Source organism: Pelophylax lessonae, assembly GCF_965119305.1.
Source record: "Pelophylax lessonae genome assembly, chromosome: 3".
Taxonomy (NCBI): Eukaryota; Metazoa; Chordata; class Amphibia; order Anura; family Ranidae; genus Pelophylax; species Pelophylax lessonae.
The window spans coordinates 102,921,434-102,942,574 of record NC_138770.1 but is presented as its reverse complement, the minus strand read 5'-3'; the positions used below and the strand labels follow the sequence as shown (position 1 = coordinate 102,942,574).

The 21,141-nt window shown below is 41.5% G+C and overlaps 1 pseudogene across 1 annotated transcript; it reads left to right on the top strand.

Annotated features, from left to right (window-relative positions):
- Window positions 1-832: 832 nt before the first annotated feature.
- On the top strand, window positions 833-20,284 carry LOC309550395 (glutamine-dependent NAD(+) synthetase-like; annotated as a pseudogene). Its single transcript, XR_014226178.1, has 11 exons — window positions 833-844; window positions 2,870-2,944; window positions 5,259-5,373; window positions 7,972-8,020; window positions 10,811-10,913; window positions 11,019-11,187; window positions 11,951-12,086; window positions 14,401-14,507; window positions 15,507-15,638; window positions 16,045-16,114; window positions 20,192-20,284. The product of XR_014226178.1 is annotated as a glutamine-dependent NAD(+) synthetase-like (transcript).
- Window positions 20,285-21,141: the final 857 nt, after the last annotated feature.

Genomic DNA, 21,141 nt, shown 5'->3' with positions numbered 1-21,141 from the left:
CCAACTACTGCCATATCAACTCGTGGACTTGGAGGCCTTTCTTAAATTTGTGGCCATTGGAACACCACAATGAAAGGTCCAAGGCAGGAAATATTTCTCGCAGAAGGGCATTCCAGAGCTGTATGGCCATGTTCAGCGGCAAGTGAATATATCTCTGACACACAGTGTTGGTGCCAAGATACATCTGACCACAGACACACATGGTCTAGCAAACACGGGCAGGGAAGGTATATCACTTTTACTGCCCACTGGGCGAACCTTCTGACGGCCATCAAGCATGTAACCCCTGGCACCCGTGTAGATTTGGTTGTACCGCCACGGATTGCATGCAGGCCTGCCTCTTCTTCTCCTCCTCCTCCATCCTCCCTCTCCTCCTCGGCTGACTCCTCCTTTTCTGCTGCTACCGTGTATTCTGCTGCGCCGCCCAAGATCCCCAGAACCTATTCCACATGCCAGGTGAGACGTTGCCATGTTGTGCTGCGTCTTTTGTGCCAAGAGCCACACTGGTCCTGCACTCCTTTCAGCTTTGCGTTCACAGGCAGATCAGTGGCTGACACCACTCAATATGACAGTTGGTAAAGTGGTGTGCGACAATCTGCTGAGCGCGCTGAAACAGGGCAAAATAACACACGTGCCATGCATAGCACACGTCCTGAACTTGGTCAGGCAGCGATTCGTTGCCAAATACCCTGGGGTCCAGGACGTCTTGCGTCAGGCCAGGAAAAATCTCGGGCCATTTCAGAAGATCTTACACAGCCATGGCTCGCCTTGCTGACATTCAGCGGTGACACAACCTGCCCGTCAGGCATCTTATTTGTGACTGCCCAACACGATGGAGCTCAAGGTTGCATATGCTTGATAGGCTGCTCCAGCAGAAACGTGCAGTTAAAGACTACCTGTACGAACTCTGCGGCAGGACAGGTTCTGGGGAGCTTGGGTTTTTTTCACCTCGCCAGTGGCTGCTCATGCGGGACGCATGCAGGCTTCTGTGGCCATTCTATAACCAATACAACATAAAAATAAAGTTTTTTCTTAAAAAAGTTTTGCTTTTATTATTCACATAAATTTCCCAACAACGGGATCCACACCTCTTCTGTGGTATCAATACACTCCCACGTTCTATGTGTCCTTTTCCATCGTCTGACCAATACGCAAGCTTTGGCATATATTTTGGTAGGTGAATACTTTTAAAATACTTTTTGTATTGGTTATAGAAAGGTACCCTTCAAAATCCCAACCTATGCCCCAATGTTCGATACTTTCTCTATTCTGACTAGGGATGAGGTACCTAAGAATTTAATATACTAATCCAACGAGCTAATCTTGCTATTCTGTGGCCATTCGATGAGATCACCAAACTGGTCAGTCACGGCCAGGGCGCCATCAGTGACATCGCCTTCTTTCTGGAGCGTGCATTGCGTCGTGTCATTGATCAAGCCGTCGAGGAGCAGGAGCAGGAAGATGAGGAAGTCGCAATGTTGGATGAATTCCCAGTGGGTGCTACTCCATCTGAGACAAGTCAACAGCAGGAGTCTGAAGAGGAGTCAGAGGAGGATGGTGTCGGGGGATGAGGAGGAGCAAGAAGAGCATGCTTTAAACCTTTCTGGGATCCCTGGTGTTATCCGTGGATGGGGGGAGGAGAACGAGGACGACATTATCCTGGATGATGAGCTGGAAGCAGGCCACTACACCGCTTCCAGTTTAGTGCGAATGGGGGCCTTCATGCTCCAGTGTTTTAAGGGGGACCCCCGTATAAAAAGCATAAAGGCCAAGGACCAGTACTGGGTGGCAATGTACTTAGACCCCCGGTACAAACAAAAAATGGCGGAAATGTTACCACAATCACAGAGGGCGGTCAGAATGCAGCACTTCCAGGCCTTGCTGTGGGAAATGCTGCATTCTGCTTTTGCGTGCGCTGGCAGAGGAATTTCCAGTCACAGAGAGACAGTTGCGGGTAGCAATCCAACAGCGCCTGCAAGAAGAGGGCGGTTTGAAGATGTCTTGGTCACTTGAGATATGAGATTCTTCTTTCAGCCGAACCATCGACAGCTTTACTCCGGATCCAGCATCAGGGAATGCCTAGACCGACAGATGTCCGACTACATCGGCTTAACGGCCGATGTGGACGCTCTGAGGAGTGATGAACCCCTGGACTACTGGGTGGGGAGGCTTGACCTCTGGCCAGAGCTTGCACAATTTACAATGGATATGTTGGCTTGCCCCCCATCCAGTGTCCTGTCCGAAAGGACGTTCAGCGCAGCAGGGGGGATAGTGACCGATAAGCGCATTCGCCTAGCTCATGACAGTGTAGACTACCTCACATTTATAAAAATGAATGAGGCATGGATCTCTGAGGAATTCAACACATGTGACCAGTAGACCATGTTTCATTGAAATTCCTCATGCCAGGCCACAAATATCCGCCAGACCACCATCCACTCACAACAATTCCTGATAAAGAAAGGGATGTATTCCAGAGATAAGTCTATCAGTTTGGTTTGAGAGCACAAGCAATATGACAGGCATGCCTGGAATATAACTGTTATTTGAAACTGTTAAAAAAAATAATGGGTTTAGTTCCACTATAAGTTCCCTTCCTATTGTCACTAGGGGTGTTTTTGTAAATGGCTCAAACTTGTGGTTTTCTTGTATTCTGCATTTATAGAGAGCATTTCCTCAAAAATTCAGTTGGGCTTTGTATTTGGTCCTGGCCACCTCAGTTCACATAGACAAGCCAGTATTGGCAACAAGCTTTTGAAATTGTTATCTGAAAAAATAGGAAGCCAATCTAACCTTATTTTTGTACATCAGTTTATCTAAAAGAATATAAAAAGGTGTAATTGATCATTCTCCCATTCTATTTTGACAGGAGGTCCTCACTGCCAAATTAGACTTGGAAGATGTCCGTAGCTACAGGGCCCATACCTCCTCACGGTGTATATTCGTAAGGAATTCATTGCCATGCAGTACTTTTTAGTAGGAAACTACTCTCGTCCACTAACCAAAACTTTATGTATGTATACACCTGTTCATTCGTATCTGACTCTTGGTGATTCTGTGGGCCAGCCCCCATAAAATACCTTTTCATAGACTTTTTTTAGCCAATTTTTACAAAGTAGGGCTGTCAGGTCTTTTCTCAACTCTAACCAATTGCTTAGCTCGGACTGCCATGTTTCAGAATGTGATAACACATGTGCATGGTTAATTTATACACACATACTAGTGCCAAACTGGACTGGGGCCAATTAACCTACCAGCATGTTTGCGGAGTGTGGGAGGATACTGGAACCAAGGACCCCCTAAGCCACTGTTCCACCCACAACTTTATAGCTGGATCCCAAATAGCCTACAATCGTAGGGGAACTTATTAGGACAGAACTGCCATTGCCAACTTATTTTTGATGGTAAAAGCTCTGAGATAGCCTTTGTCATCATTGCTTCACTATTTAAAATTGACCGTCATGAAAAATGGAAAGTCTGCTTAGATAACAGCCCTTGACCACCTGTATTAAAAATGTGCATGCACAGTGGTAGAAAAAAAAAGATTGCATTTGAAAATAGTAAAGATAGTAATAAAAAAAAAAAGGTGACCTCAGGAGCGGGTTACATCTCATTGCTTCACCACTTTGTCTAGCTATAAATTGGAGATAAATATCCACAATTCTAGCAGCGCAAAATTCCTTCATATATATATATATATATATATATATATATATACTGTATAAATATATATGTGCATACGTATAAGAAATAAAAAATCTCCTGTGCATATAAAGTGCTTAAGTGAAAAGAAATCACCCTCAAAGTGTATCCATTTTAGGCATACCAATACATATGCATCGATGTAGTACTGTGCAACATAGTCATAAAATCATAACAATGGTTCCAATATAATAGATTAATATATATATATATATATATATATATATATACAGTATATATATAAAATGTGCAATAAATATATAAATAAGGTGCCACTGTGCTCTGTGCAGAATATCCACTCAATGTCCAACAAACTGTGTGTATACAGCCTATGTTGTACAAGTGAAACATCACAATCATGCAGGAGAACAGTGATGGTGGGTGTCTTGAAGGCACTCGTGTGATGTGGTAGGAGTCAAAGCTTACCAAATATAGTAGATCCCTGTTACCTTATGGCAACCTGGATCATATATCGCTTATTTCAATCTCCAGTTCCAGGGTACACTCCTTATCCACTCTCCTGGGTATCAGGGTATCCTGTGCATCTCAGGGTGGATTTAAAAGAACAGACAAGAGGGAGTCCTCATAGTATAGTAATCAAGTTATATAGATCCCATTTATTTAAACATTTATTAAAATATACAAGCAAAATATCATTGCCCTATGGGCATCATGCAGCCAAATAAACTGCTAACATATACTGTCCCCTGCTGAATGCACTAATTACTGTGTTAAAAGTTGTACCGAACGCTTCAGGATAAAAGAAATATTCCTTCCTGTCGGTCGGTCCGGTGTGCGTTCCACAGCTAGGGTTCAGAGTGAGGCAGCGTGCGTCAGCTTGACATGTTTCGTCATTGCATTGACGTCTTTGGAAGCTCAGGAATGTGCAGGAAGAGCTGGGTGCTCAAAATCCTGTAAGAAGTCACTCTGCACTGCACTGGAGCTAAGACTATGCTGTCCATAGGGTGACAATGTTACTGGGATTTCATTGCAGTGCAAATGACATTGTCACCCTGTTGATAGGAAAATGAATGGATAAAATAACAGGTGGTAAAGCTATGCTAGGAATGAGAAAAAAAACAACTGCTAAGTCAATTGCTAGTGACAGATTGTACCATGTGCAGTTCGTTTTTTTATTTGTTTTTTTTTTCTCATAGTTTCGTGTTCGAAAAGTATTAGATCTGAGAACAGCTAAATTTGTTTAAAAAGGGTATGCTGATTTTGTGTAGAAAAAAGTGTGGGAGCCCTTAGTGATGAGCATTACTGGACCGTCGGCAGGATGAACACATCAGTGTGGGCATGTATGGGACACTGGTCATATGGCATTAATCAGCTTGGTTTTTATATTTTAATAATTGAAGATTTTTTTTCCTTTTTCCATTGTATTCATTTAACCCTTTGCCTGATCTTTGGATATTTCTACTTATCGTTTGCTAAAGCAACAGTCCAAACATTTGTTGAACTTTCTAAAAAGTCAAGAGTTCTTATACAAAAATCTATGAGCTGATCTCTAAAGATGAAGTTGTTTGTAGTTACTTTATCATTGCTCTGTACAGGCCAGCAGAGTGACCCCGTTTCACAGAGTACATGTGGACTTTTCCCTCTCCTCATTTGATGATGTATATACTCCCACATCCAATGGAAGTACCATAGACCTGAGGAGGAAATCAGGTATTATAGGGATCCGATCTACTGCTCTGCTTATTGTAAACTGATGAAATTGAATCTGTCTGCCTACTATAGAGCAGCCAAGAAAATTGCTTGATTCCCCCATCAACATAGTCATTGTTATTCGGGGAATCCCTCCTGCAGCGCTATTGTTTTGCCAGCGGGGGGCGCAGGGAGCCTTCCCTGCCTGCAGAACACAATAGTCCCTGCTGGCATCTATAGCTGCCCTCAGTGATCGCAAGAAAAAAATCAGACAGGCTGGTTTTACTGAAGTCAAATGATGGATCAACTTTAGTAAAGCCAGCCTGCCCATAGACAGATACAATCTTGGCTAGTCCCTGCTGAAACGGTTGAGATTTGATCCATCTATGGCCATCTTAAATTGCTTCATATTACTGCTTTTTCCACTGAACCTCTCCATTTTGTGAAAAACCTTCTCTATCCCATAGAATTTCATCATAGATGGGTCTGTTTGATATAGGAACTATAGTGTTTCAAACGTTTTCGGGATTGCCATTATAGGACATATCCTTGATGAAATTCTGGGCACTAGATTTAGTTTTCTCAAAATGGAGGGATTCTAATCCTATAAGAGAGATGTCCAGAAATGAAGCAAAATGATTTATCTTTGCGACCCTTGGTCTAAATGTGCATTTGGATTCTAATTGATTTATATCAGACTTTTAGTGTATAATTTTTTTTTTTAAATGGCAACAATATTTTATATATATATATATATATATATATATATATATTGTATATATATATTTATATACTGTATATAAATATTAATATACTGTATATAAATATTTATATACTGTATATAGCAATAGAGCGGTATATTTCTTGATGATTATTATGAACATTCATTTTATTGGTAGATATGCTTTTTGACCAGTAGATGGCAATAGAGAAGTGTGACACGTTTAGGTTGTTGCTATTAATGGGTATTGGTTAATGTATTGGTTAATAGTGTGTGCACTTTGCATTATAAAGTTGTTGCTACCACTGGATATGTATAGTAATATGAAGGACAGAAGTAGGCACATTTCTGTATGTAGTCTATGAAGCTAGCGTCACTGACCTTGTTTCTTTGTAATCTGTATTCTGCTTGGAAGTACTGGAGGAGTGGAAGCTGTTCTGGGTATGTATCCAATCTTACCAATAGGGAAAGTGCTTAATGACCTCTTATTGATTTCTTATGATTTTAATATAATTTATATTTGGAAAATCTACCCTATTAAGGGGACTTGTCCTGGGTTTCATTATTATCCCAAACTTGGAGCCTTTGCACATTTCCTATTGTAGATCACAGGGGAGGATATTGGATCTAAACATGGTCACACTGATCACTTTTACATTTTAGGGCTGATGATTGCTATGGACACAATGGGGGAGATTTACTAAAGCTGGAGTGTGCAATATCTGGTGCAGTTCTGGATTGAAACCAATCAGCTTCCAGGTTTTATTGTCAAAGCTTAAAGCGTTTGTTACCCTAAAAAAAAAAAAGAAAATTGGATCCTGCTACTTTAAAGCATGTTATACAGCACAGTGCTTGTGCTGTGTCATTTGGCCCCCTGTATTACCTAAAAAACCTGGCTGATCCTGCCAGTTTCTCCCCTCCCCCCACCCCCCGTACACTGACCACGGTGTATCATGGCTGCTGAGCCCTGACACCGTGGTCAGCGTACGTTTCTCCGTCATCCGCAACCCTGCACCGTTCTTCTCTCTGTTCCGCTCCCTTTCCTCCTCCCTGCATGTCAGCTCTTACCAATCCTACCCCCCCCCCCTTACCTGCTGCTGAAATACCTTTAGACCTCACACACAATCTCCTCTGTTATAAAGCCTCCCATACTGCAGTGTATGTCCTTTGTAAAAAAGATGCCTATTTCTACCTGATTTCACAGCACAGATCGGCTGTTACATGACTCTTCGAGGCTCCCTTCCTCCCCGGCTGACGTCTCGGCTCTATCCTCCCCGGCTGACATCTCGGCTCTCCTCCCCTCCTCCCTGGCTAACGTCTTGGCTCTCTCCTCCCCTCCTCCTCCTCCCTACTGACATCAGCGGGGGAATCTCGGCCCCTCCCCCTCTAGCTGTCAGATCGGGAGAGGGAGCCTCGAGGAGTTGCGTGACCGCGGATCTGCACTGTGAAATCATGTAGAAATAAGCCTCTTTTTTACAAAGGACGTCCACTGCAGCATAGGAGGCTTTATAACAGGGGAGATTGTGTGTAGTTTATAAAGTGGCTTAACAACCACTTTCCCTGCACAAGCTGAAGTTAGAAGCTGATTGGCTGCCATGCACAGCTGCTCCAGATTCTTTGTGCACCAGTTTTAGTAAATCGCCCCCAATATGTATGTGTGTACAATTTTATGGACATATGGCCATATTTTGTGACAAAAGAACGTGGATTATTGAATATTTATTGCACTATTTACACTTCATCATACACAATGTTTTAATGTTCATGCATTTGTACAATTTTTATAATAATTATTTAGTGTCATCTTTAGAGTTGTGCACTATGTACATGGCTGTAAAACTTAAATTGGATTTCAAAGTGTACATGAAAAACTAACTTTTTATTTTACTGCTTTCCAGTCTTGGACCAGCCTGTTGGCTTTGGGACTATTTAAGACGTAGTAAACAGGTGAGCATTTTTTTCCCATTATGTAATGAAATTCTGTATGTTATTTAAATAGAATTTATAGTTTTGTATATATTTTTTCATGATCATGTATGACAGGCAAATAGGAAATATTTGAATATTTTGTATTCTCCTTTCCAGCCAGCAGTTGGCACTCTACTCTCTTTTTACATGTTTACCAGGCTATCCATAGCTGTTTTGCTAACAAAAAAAGGGAAATTCAATTAACATTGTGTTACTATTAATCTACAAAGAATTTCTTTGCTTGAGATTGCCTAAGAAACATCCTCTATATACCTCCCCCCCTCCCTTTTTCTTTGTTTTTTTTTCTTTGTTTTTTACACCTTAATTGTTAATAATTCAATAAGTTCAGATAACAAAAGCTCCATACAAATTTTCAATCAAAAAGGAAGTCTTTAAGTAATCAGCTTCTGTTTAGCTCCCTTTAGAAACCCCACATAACACTGTGATCCCAGTGTGGTGGGTGCTCCCTGTATTGAAGCCTCATTTTTTTTGCTTTGTTATGCTGTCAGGTTGCATACCTAGCATAGAACTAGTCATTATTATTTCTGCTATTATTTTTACTATGTGCTGAAGAAAAAAAAAATAAAGGCCATATTCTTTACTTGCTCACTGTATAACTGGTAGAAAATGTGAAGCTTCAGAAAACTTTAAAGCGGAACTAAACTCCTAATCAAAATCAATTTTTTTAACTCTTTATGTAGCTAGCATCAGGGGCGGATCCTGGGAGGGGGGGGGGGGGCAATGGTGAAATTGCTCCCCCCGAGAAAATATTACTGACTCCGAGCCTCTGTGTCCAAAGATCCCGGGCCACCTCCTGCTCTGGGATGGTGGGTCGGCAAGCCCGGATTGTGGGTTCTCGACCCACCACCCCCAAGCATCAGTGTGAAGAATGGAGCCGGCACTAGAGGAAGCAGAGCCAATGGTTCCTTTATAGCGCCGGCTCCTGTCACTGGTGAAGTGATATCAAATGTACTCCCCCTGTGACAGAAGCGATACAGGAAGCATCAGCTCTGCTCTCTACTGCTTCCGCATGCTCCCTCCAGTGCCACTCCTGTCACACTGATGCTCGAGAATGGTTGGTCCGGAACCAGTCAGCAGTACCTACCAGCACCAGCCAGCAGAACCCAACAGCAGTAGTAGCCAGCAGAACCCACCAGCAGTAATAGCCAGCATTACCAGCCAGCAGAACCCACCAGCATTACCAGCCAGCAGAACCCACCAGCATTACCAGTCAGCAGAACCCACCAGCAGTACCAGCCATCGGAACCCACCAGCAGTACCGGCCAGCAGTACCCGCCAGCACTAGCCAGCAGTACCCACCAGCAGTACCCACCAGTACTAGCCAGCAGTACCCACCAGCACTAGCCAACAGAACCCACCAGCAGTACCAGCCAGCAGTACCCACACGCAGTACTAACCAGCAGTACCAGCACTGTAGGACAGCCAGCAGCAGCCACCAGCCATACCCGCCTGGGGGACAGCAGCAGCAGCCAGCGATACCTGCAGGAATTCTGAGGAAGACATGAAGATTGAGGTCAGTTATGGTGCAGGTAAACCGCAATGCATCCATGTGAAAGCAGCCTTAGGCCCCTTTCACACAATTGGTCTAATCGGGTCCGCCTGTCTTTTTTTCGGGTGGACCCAATTGGACCCTCCATTTACCTCTATTGGTCATATGTTCATGTGCAGGCAAAAATTCAATTTTTATTTTCCTTGCATGTGATTGGGTATTCTTTGAAAAGTGAAGCTTCACTTCATTTACTAAGCTTTGGAGCAACTGCACTTGCAGAGTGCACAGTCTGTCCACTGTGCACAGTTTAGTAAATCAACCCCTTGTATTTACTGAGCTCCATGATAAATTACCCTATTGCTTCCTTTTTAGTATTTCTAGACCTTTTTTTTTATAGTCATGACACCCTTTTAAAAATAATGCATGAAATCTTGAGGTACCCCAGGTGAATTACACTTTGTTTTTTATCATGTCAATTTTGGCCTTTATTTGGTGGTTAATGTTAATCGTATCTTTAATGCAATTTCCAGGGCCTGCTTGAAAATAGAAAAATCCTACTTCTGATGTGGATGAGGATGCCACATATGTGTGCATTATTTGTTTTTTTTGTACCCTTTTATAGGGCCAGAAAAATGTTCTTATTTTTTTATGTATTAGTAAAAGAAAACTGTCCCAAAAAGTGAAAAAAAAATGTTTTTATATTAGCTGTATAATTAGTTATTATTTATTACTATGACCCACCATCAAAAAAAAGGACATTTTCACACTCTTCATGTGCATGAGGATACCAGTAAAGGGTCAGCAAATGGGTAAAGTGTAGGTGTGAGCTCAGGCTTGATGGGATTCTAGTCTAAACCTGTCTGAGCGATCCCACCAGGAAGGGGTCATCTGTCCATGGCCATTCATAAGCAGCGGAGGGATTGCCCACCCCTCAGCCACATGTAAACAAGGGGTGTGTGTACAGAGAGCCTCAGCCACCTAAAGATGGCCGTGGACCGCTTCCTAGAGGGAATGTTCAGGTTGGTTCAGACTAGGATCAGAACACACCTGAGGTCATCCCTTGTAAACTGCTCCAAGATATGTATTTCAAAGTTACATTTAGCTGTTTGCCAGGAGTTAGACTTTTACCTATGAGTCTGAGCCCCCAGGACCATGAGCCTGGAGCAACCTACATCTAATATCACATATTGTGTCACAACTGTTCATTCCCTTTATATAAGGGCAGCTTTAATAATAATATCTTTGTATGGCTTTTCCAGGGAGAGTTCCTTCTTCCTCTCAGTGGTGGGGTGGACAGCTCTGCTGTAGCCTGTATTGTATACTCTATGTGCCGCCTTGTATACCAGGCTGTGGCTATGGGAAGTAAGTGTACCTATCAAATCCTTTAATAAAATACAATATTATTAGTAAATGTAAGTAAGATATTGCCAAAAAAATACATAAAATACTTGTATTTTGTTCTTCTAGATGAAGAAGTGCTGTGTGATGTACGTCAGATAGTCGGTGATCAATCCTATGTGACTACAACTCCCAATGAGCTCTGCAACCGTCTATTGACCACTTGTTACATGGCGACTGAGAACTCCTCTACTGAGACTCGAGAAAGAGCCAGCATGCTGTCACAGCAAATAGGCAGGTACCTGAGAAGGCAGAGGACACTATAATGGCCATACACGTAGACATTTGTTATCGATATATAGTAGGTGCAAACGATCACAAAAACAATTGCTTAATCCTCAATTAAAATATAGAATGATTCAACACACGTGGTATTGTGTCATGCTTTTCATTTGACGTAAACTTAAACATAAATTATGATCGATTAGTCAAAAACATTGCAATTGGAAACTATTCTTCAATTGATCTGTATTATTATGAACAGTTCTCTGACACACGCAGATATTTGTTTAAGTAAGCAGAAGGGAATTTAAAAAATTCCAGAGATTGACGTAGCAGAATAAAATTTGATCAAGAGCTTTCTAAATTTATTGAATGGAGGATTTATGTTTTGCGTCTTTATTGGATAGATTGATCAATAGACTGTAGAGGATATAGATAAACTGTAGATATGGATGAAATCGATATGATAATATAGATATACATAGATATGGATGATGTAGAATAGAGATATAGATATCTTTGCTTTTCTATCCGAATCTGAAGTAACAATAAAACACGACCTAAAAAATTGTAAATAGTTAAAAAAAAAATATATATTTTTTTTGATAGAGCAAAGGGGGATTAAAACTACTGCTCGGTTATTTTTATACTGTCTATGTACTGTTTATATTTATCTTCAGTTACTATCCCAGAGATGCAACCTTTTTTCCAAATTATCCAAAACCCCCCAAAAAAAACTATAGATGCACTTAAACTATTTTCAATATTTTTTATTTCAGTTATCACCTGACCCCAACCATTGACACCGCTGTGAAGGCTATTATTGGCATTTTTACTTCTGTGACCGGTAAAGTCCCCCAGTTTCGTGTTCATGGTGGAACCAGACAGGAGAATCTGGCACTCCAGAATGTCCAGGTAACTTCATTCCTTTCATAAAAGCTAAAGCGTGTATAGAGAGAGGGCTCAGCTTTTCCGTAAATGTTTCCTTTATAATTGTAAAGTTCTTCTGGTGTAAAATGTACCACATGTACCCCCTGCCATCTTCATGGAATTTTGCTATACTGTAGTTAGGCCCTAGATACAAAGAGCAAGCTGCAGTGGTGAGGATTGATCCCAGATAAAGGATCTTATCCAAGAAATGTGAATTTTGGGTATTGAAAGCTTTAGGCATTATAAAAACTGCGTGGTGTCTCCATAACCATCTGTGGCTTTTACACACCCAACCGCTTACACACCTTTACTGACACTACTTCTTTAGGGTAACTAAATCCACCCTGAGCTTCCTATAAAATCCGTCTACCCAAAATTAATTTTATATTTTTTGTTTTATTGTATTACTTTTTTATTTTAACTCAACATACAGAATTAGAAGATACAATGACAACAGCCTGACCAGCCAAACATTGAGGACCATATTGGACAGTGGTGTCCAAACTGCAGACCACAGGCAGGATATTGCCTTTTGCTTTCCTTTATCAGGCCCTTGGGGCACTATTCTTCCCACTAACACCAATGTTGGGACACCATTCCTCCCACTAACACCATTGTTGGGACATCATTCCTCCCACTAACACCAATGATGGGACACCATTCCTCCCACTGACACAAAAGATAGGACACTCTTTCTCTCACTGACACCAATGACGGTGCACTATTCCTTACCTTTCCTCCCACTGACACAATGATGGGACACCATTCCTCCCACTGACACAATGATGGGACACCATTCCTCCCACTAGCACAATGATGGGACACCATTCCTCCCACTAGCACAATGATGGGACACCATTCCTCCCACTAACAAAATGATGGGGCACCATTCCTCCCACTGACACCAATGATGGGACACCATTCCTCCCACTGACACCAATGATGGGACACCATTCCTCTCACTGACACCAATGATGGAACACCATTCCTCCCACTGACACAATGCTGGGACACCATTCCTCCCACTGACACAATGATGGGACACCATTCCTCCCACTGACACCAATGATGGGACACCATTCCTCTCACTGACACCAATGATGGGACACCATTCCTCCCACTGACACAATGATGGGACACCATTCCTCCCACTGACACCAATGATGGGACACCATTTCTCCCACTGACACAATGATGGGACACCATTCCTCCCACTGACACAATGATGGGACACCATTCCTCCCACTGACCGCAATGATGGGACACAATTCCCCCCACTGACAGCAATGATCGGACACTAGTCCTCCCACTGACAGCAATCATGGGGTACTATTCCCCACACTGACACCAACAATGGAACACTATTCCTCCCACTGACACCAATGACATGGCATAATTATTGCTATAGATATAAATGATGGAACACTAAAACTCCCACTGACACCAATGCTGGGATGCTTTTCCTCACAGTGACACCAACAATGGGACACTAATGGTGCGGCATAATTCCTTCCACTGATATAAATGATGAAACGCTATTCCTCTCACTGACACAAAGATGGGCACTATTTCTCTCACTGATACCAGTAATAGGGCACTATTCCCCCTACTGATCACAGGCACTATGTAGTCCTTGTCCTCCCACTGTTCATGAAGCCTGAGTTATTGTCCACTCTTTATGATGCTGGGGCGTTTTCTACTCCCACTGACCACAGTTCGCCCCCTTAAAGTATGAAGGACAATGAACTAAATCTTTGCTTAGAAGGTTTGGTGACCCCTGGTATTGGATGTAACAATGCTTCTTGGATGGGTAAATGGAGAAGATAATGCCATGTGGTGCATGGCTATGGCAAGGGTTTTAGTGCCAGAGTATAGACATGGAATGTGATTGAAAAATAATATCATCACTTTTGAAACTAGTGGGTGTATATAGTTGCTATGGATTGGTCTATTGGACCTCCAATGTCTCCCCGGCCCTCCAATGTAGCAAATCAAGACCGAGGCTGATTTATATTGGACATTTGTAAACACCGCTAAGAACGGCACAGATACCAGATTTCACGTGATTGTGTCATCAATCCAGCACTTCAATCCAGGAAGTAGATGGAGACCCTGGCTTGTGCCTTAGCAAAGATGGTGTTTTCCTTCTGTAGAGAAATGTCAGGCGGAGTACTATAATCGGAAATATCTGGAAGTTTTACTCTAATGCATTATTGAGCATGCATGTGTTTAATATGAAACCATATATTTGATGCTAGGTCCACTCTAAATGATATTGTCATGTCACTTCTTTCCACAGGCCCGATTAAGGATGGTGATGGCGTACTTGTTTGCTCAGCTCAGCCTCTGGACACGTGGCTTACCAGGAGGACTGCTGGTTCTCGGATCAGCTAATGTGGATGAAAGGTTAGATCGATCATTTATATATTAAACCAATGACAATAAATGTAGAATATGAATTCTGACACATTTTTAAGAAAATATACATTAAAATGGTTGAGATATCCAGACATCTAGATTAATTCTAGTCAGAATTCTAGCCGGAATCTTTTTTTTGGGGGAAAATAGCCTGTTCTCCAGCCTTTGTCTAGACCAGAATAACGTCCATAGCTGCCCCAAGCCTCCAGGAATAATCACTTTATGCGTCCCATAAGGCTTTGCGGCAGTCTAGAACACATTGTGCATGTGAGTGTCACCAGGGGGCCTGGCTGCACCCGGGAAAGCCTGCTTGACACGTGATGGTAAGTACAGAAGATGGCAGACGTGGGCTCAGTGTGCAGCGGAGGATTGGTGGGTTAAAGCAGGACAACACTGGACTTGTGTGAGTATGTATTTTGAAGATAACCCAAGAAACCATAGAAGGTGAGGGGATAACAATGGGGGGAGGGGTGAAGTTCCTCTTTAAGACATGATGCCCGAGATACTGAAAAATAGATCTGAGGTTTGTAAACTCTTTTAAAACCAACATTGTTTTAGAGTTTTGTGGCGACTATTTTTTAAAATTCGCTGTGCAAATGCCTCAAGCATTCGCACAACTCTCAATATAATTGCTCTTAACATAAAATCTTGCGCTTAACATGTCCAATAAGTTTTATTACCTAGGATTTTCAGTGCCATTCTAGTGCCCATAATGTGGTATTTTCCTAAAATACCTCAGTCAGGAAAATACTACATTATGGCCACTAGATGGCGGTGGCAATCCTAGGAAATAAACATATGAGGCAGATTACTGTGATTTTTCATGGTGGCTGTGTGAATGCTTGAAATATTCGCACACACAAATTTAAAAAAAAAAAAACCTTTCACAGCACTTCTCACCCCCTGATGTTTTTGAAATAACCTTTAAAATGATTTATAAATATTGAGTTCCAGTCAGCATCATTTTTATACTTTTGTTTATTAAAGCCTTCGAGGATACCTGACAAAGTACGACTGCTCCAGTGCCGACATAAACCCCATTGGTGGGATCAGTAAAACAGATCTGAGAAGATTCATCGGCTATGCTATCGATACATTTCAGCTCAGCGCACTGACAAGGTGAGTGAGGATCAAACTTCCTTCTGAATAAATGTGGTGCAAAACAGGACAGTCCACCTGCTATTGTGGACTGTTTGTTTCTGACTGGTACTCCATACAGAGCTGTAAGAACCAGAGACAGGGAGGGGCTTGGATCCTTTCGCTGAATATTTAGCTGTGTGTGTAATCTGAATAGACCTGAGCAGGTGCAGATAAAATTGCCTTCTGTTTGTAGCATAGCGGTAAACTGCAGGAAGCTTGCAATCATCATTCTAGCACTCCACCTGCTCCCTGAATCTACTCGTGTGTACTATTTCCTGATTGTCTTTCTAATATTTTCCTGATTTCAAAAATAAAATGTGTGCTTCTTCGTCCTGATCTGATGGACTGAAATCATTCTGAACTCATCATGTTTTTAATATTCCAGTATACTGTCTGCCCCGTCAACAGCAGAACTGGAGCCGCTCACAGATGGACGCATATCGCAAACTGATGAGGTAGGACAGTCATTGGTCTCTTATTATACAGTCTCTTCCTTGTTCTTGTCCATAGTTAACTTCATTTTTTTAAAGTTTTTAAACTGTTGTTTGATATCCTTTAAATAAATGGTTCTAAAATCATTATTAAAAAAAAAAAAAAAAAATATATATATATATATATTTATATATATATATATATATATATTTAATTAAAAGCTATTATCAGCAAAGTGAACAACCTTTGCTCCTTAATAGCATTAAAACACAGGCCAACCTTAGAGAACTAGATCACACAGCTTATAACAAGTATGGTAAGTTCCATATGTAAAAAAAAAAAAAAAGTGTGTATGTATATATGTGTAAGTGTGTGTGTATATGTGTGTGTGTGTGTGTGTGTGTGTGTATATATATATGTGTGTATGTATTTATATTTTTTTTTGTAAGCTCCAGGGTGCAGGGACTGATTGTATAAATAGTATGTACAGTAAAACCTTGGATTGCGAGCATAATTCGTTCCAGAAACATGCTTGTAATCCAAAGCACTTGTATATCAAAGCGAATTTCCCCATAAGAAATAATGGAAACTCAGATGATTCGTTCCACAACCATTTATTCATAAGTCCTTCAGTTTATAGTCCATATAAAAAGATTATAGCATTGCGATAGGTTATATAACCATAAAATGTCCATCCACAAATAGCCGCTTCCACAAGGGGATTAGAAGCAAAATCCAGCAGGAGCTACAGAGTATATCAAAGACAAGAGAGGCACCTCTAAGTGTAGCAATATGGTTCCATTTAATGAAGGTACAACATTTAGCAACTCACATGGTTGATGAATAAAACAGCCACATCTAAGTATGCAGGCATCCGGGGTAAAGCTGTCCACATAGACCATCTTCTGCACCGCCGGCTGCCAGTCTGTAATCCTGACCGGGAAGACCACCCTGCAGTAAAGCGATCTGAAAGCGAGGGGCAGCATGGAAGGGATGACGTAGATGGCGGTGCGAAGGATGGTCTATGTGGACAGCTTTAGCCTGGATGCCTGCATCCTTAGATGTGCCTGTTCCAATCATCAACCATGTGAGTTGCTAAATGTTGTACCTTCATTAAATGTAACCATATTGCTACACTTAGAGGTGCCTCTCTTCTCTTTTATACTCAGCTGTGACTTGAGGCTACTTGTATATCAAGACATCGCTTGTATATCAAGTCAAAATTTATTTGAAAATTTTGCTTGTCTTGCAAAGCGCTCTTAAACCAAGTTACTCTCAAACCAAGGTTTTACTGTATGTTACTGTGTGTGTGTATACATATACATACACACACGCCTACATACACAGTATATATATATATATATATATATATATATACAGTGGGTACGGAAAGTATTCAGACCCCCTTAAATTTTTCACTCTTTGTTATATTGCAGCCATTTGCTAAAATCATTTAAGTTCATTCTTCTTCCTCATGAATGTACACACAGCTCCCCATATTGACGGAAAAACACAGAATTGTTGACATTGTTGCAGATTTTTTTAAAAAAGAAAAACTGAAATATCACATGGTCCTAAGTATTCAGACCCTTTGCTGTGACACTCATATATTTAACTCAGGTGCTTTCCATTTCTTCTGATCATCCTTGAGATGGTTCTACACCTTCATTTGAGTCCAGCTGTGTTTGATTATACTGATTGGACTTGATTAGGAAAGCCACACACCTGTCTATATAAGACCTTCCAGATCACAATGCATGTCAGAGCAAATGAGAATCATGAGGTCAAAGGAACTGCCTGAAGAGCTCAGAGACAGAATTGTGGCAAGGCACAGATCTGGCCAAGGTTACAAAAGGATTTCTGCTGCACTTAAGGTTCCTAAGAGCACAGTGGCCTCCATAATCCTCAAATGGAAGACGTTTGGGACGACCAGAACCCTTCCTAGAGCTGGCCGTCCGGCCAAATTGAGCTATCGGGGGAGAAGAGCCTTGGTGAGAGAGGTAAAGAAGAACCCAAAGATCACTGTGGCTGAGCTCCAGAGATGCAGTCAGGAGATGGGAGAAAGTTGTAGAAAGTCAACCATCACTGCAGCCCTCCACCAGTCGGGGCTTTATGGCAGAGTGGCCCGACGGAAGCCTCTCCTCAGTGTAAGACACATGAAAGCCTGCATGGAGTTTGCTAAAAAACACCTGAAGGACTCCAAGATGGTGAGAAATAAGATTCTCTGGTCTGATGAGACCAAAATAGAACTTTTTGGCCTTAATTCTAAGCGGTATGTGTGGAGAAAACCAGGCACTGCTCATCACCTGTCCAATACAGTCCCAACAGTGAAGCATGGTGGTGGCAGCATCATGCTGTGGGGGTGTTTTTCAGCTGCAGGGACAGGACGACTGGTTGCAATCGAGGGAAAGATGAATGCGGCCAAGTACAGGGATATCCTGGACAAAAACCTTCTCCAGAGTGCTCTGGACCTCAGACTGGGCCGAAGGTTTACCTTCCAACAAGACAATGACCCTAAGCACACAGCTAAAATAACGAAGGAGTGGCTTCACAACAACTCCGTGACTGTTCTTGAATGGCCCAGCCAGAGCCCTGACTTAAACCCAATTGAGCATCTCTGGAGAGACCTAAAAATAGCTGTCCACCAACGTTTACCATCCAACCTGACAGAATTGGAGAGGATCTGCAAGGAGGAATGGCAGAGGATCCCCAAATCCAGGTGTAAAAGACTTGTTGCATCTTTCCCAAAAAGACTCCTGGCTGTATTAGATCAAAAGGCGGCTTCTACTAAATACTGAGCAAAGGGTCTGAATACTTAGGACCATGTGATATTTCAGTTTTTCTTTTTTAATAAATCTGCAACAAAGTCAACAATTCTGTGTTTTTCTGTCAGTATGGGGTGCTATGTGTACATTCATGAGGAAGAAGAATGAACTTAAATGGTTTTAGCAAATGGCTGCAATATAACAAAGAGTGAAAAATTTAAGGGGGTCTGAATACTTTCCGTACCCACTATATATATATATATATATATATATATATATATATATATATATATATATATATATATATTGACCTATAAAAAATGGTTATAAACTGTGTGGTATGGTATGCCAAATAAATATAAATATATATATATATATATATATATATATATATGTGTTGTTTGTGTGTGTGTGTGTGTGTGTGTGTGTGTGTGTGTGTGTGTGTGTGTGTGTGTGTAAAAAAATATATATATATATACTGTATATAATATAGAAAGGCCAGTTCTGTCTGCTTTGTAATCCGTAATAGTTGAGGGCTTCATTTTTAGTTTTTAATAGTCCTATTTGCTGCAGCAAAGTTTAGTATAGCTAGTTCTAGAGAGGCCCTGAGAAGCGCTGTTGATTGGAGCACAGGACAGGAGAAGAGTCTAAATGCTGCCCTCAATGTTAAGCAGTGGCTTGACTCTCTAAGATGCTGATGACATGGGCTGCTTTAACCCATGTAACAGCAACAGGACTCTGTAACAGAGAAGCCCTCAATTATTAATGTTTATGTGGACAGGTTGCCTCTCTTAGTGAAGTGTTTTTTTTAGACTCATTGGCGTGCACAGGGGGTGTACTCATTGGCGTGCACAGGGGGAGTGTCAGGTGTGCCTGGGCACACCCTAATCACTATGAGTGATGCCGATTCCCCCTATTGCCTGGGCCTCCCCCGTGCTACGCCCCCCACAGTGCTGCTGGCATCCCTCTTCTCCCACTGGCTGCTGTGGGGGATGTTTAAGAATGGAGAGTGGGGGAAGGGGCTAGTAAATATGTAACATACCAGCACTTCCTTTTCTAAATGAACACAGCGAACACACTTACTCACTGTGTTCATTTTGTTTACTATGCTTCAGTTGGCAAATGAACAGGAAGCCACTCAGCACAGAGTATTATCTTGTTCATGCACTGTCCAGTGCAGCTGAGGCTGCAGAGAGAGGCATGTGTGTTTGAGCTTTGGGGTGCACACCCTAATGCAATGGGCTGCACACACCTATGATCAGATTAAAGTATTTTTCATGTTAGCAGATTTCTAGCCATGCTCGAATACTTTTCTAACCAACGTGCCCCCTGCAGGAGGATATGGGAATGACATACGATGAGCTTTCAGTCTATGGAAGGCTAAGAAAAGTTGTAAAAACTGGACCGTACAGCATGTTCTGCAAATGAATTCTTATGTGGAGGATAATATCACCTAGACAGGCAAGTACAAAGTCCATTGTGCACTTTAACAGGTTCAAACATAAGGCAACCTAATACTTGGGTGCAAGTGGGAAAAGGGTTAGAACTTCTTCATTTTTTTTAGGTGGAATTCTGCTTACTTAGAATGATATATAATTATGGTAAAAAATGTGAGTCAAAAAAGTTTGTGATGGGACCAGCCCTATATTTATTTGTACCAAGAAAAAGGAGAGGAATAGAGTGATCTAACCCCACCGGAAAGTGGGCTTTTAAATGGTACCTCCCTAAAGATCTATAATAATAGAAATCTTTTGTTTAAAAATGTAACAAAAATATATTAAAAAATCCTATACATAGCCTTATTCCAACCAGGGCCACAAGAAAGAGGGGCTCCTGGGACAAAATACATACAGCGACATCAATAATGTATGGCGACATCATATATTGCATATGAAATACATACAGAGACATTAATATTTTTCTGTACATTTTTAACAAGATCTTTGTATTACTATTTATCTTTTGGGAGGTACCATTTAAAAGCCCTCTTTCTGATGGGGTTAGGTCACTCTTTCTTCCCCTCCTTTTTCTTGGTACAAATTCTGCTTACGGTACTTCCTGTGCTGGTGACAGCTAGCAGACAAGCAAAGCAACCTGAAATAGAATGCCTTCTTTATGCTGTCCTAAAAAGGGAAACAAAGTTTCTTTGGAGTTGAACATTAAAGGATCAGACCACTCAAAAGTGACATTTTAGGTAATGGTGAAATCAGGTGTCTTGGTTATTCCGAAGAAATCTCTTGCCATTGTTCCTGTCTACCCGGGAATTTTATATGTTCTGCCACCTT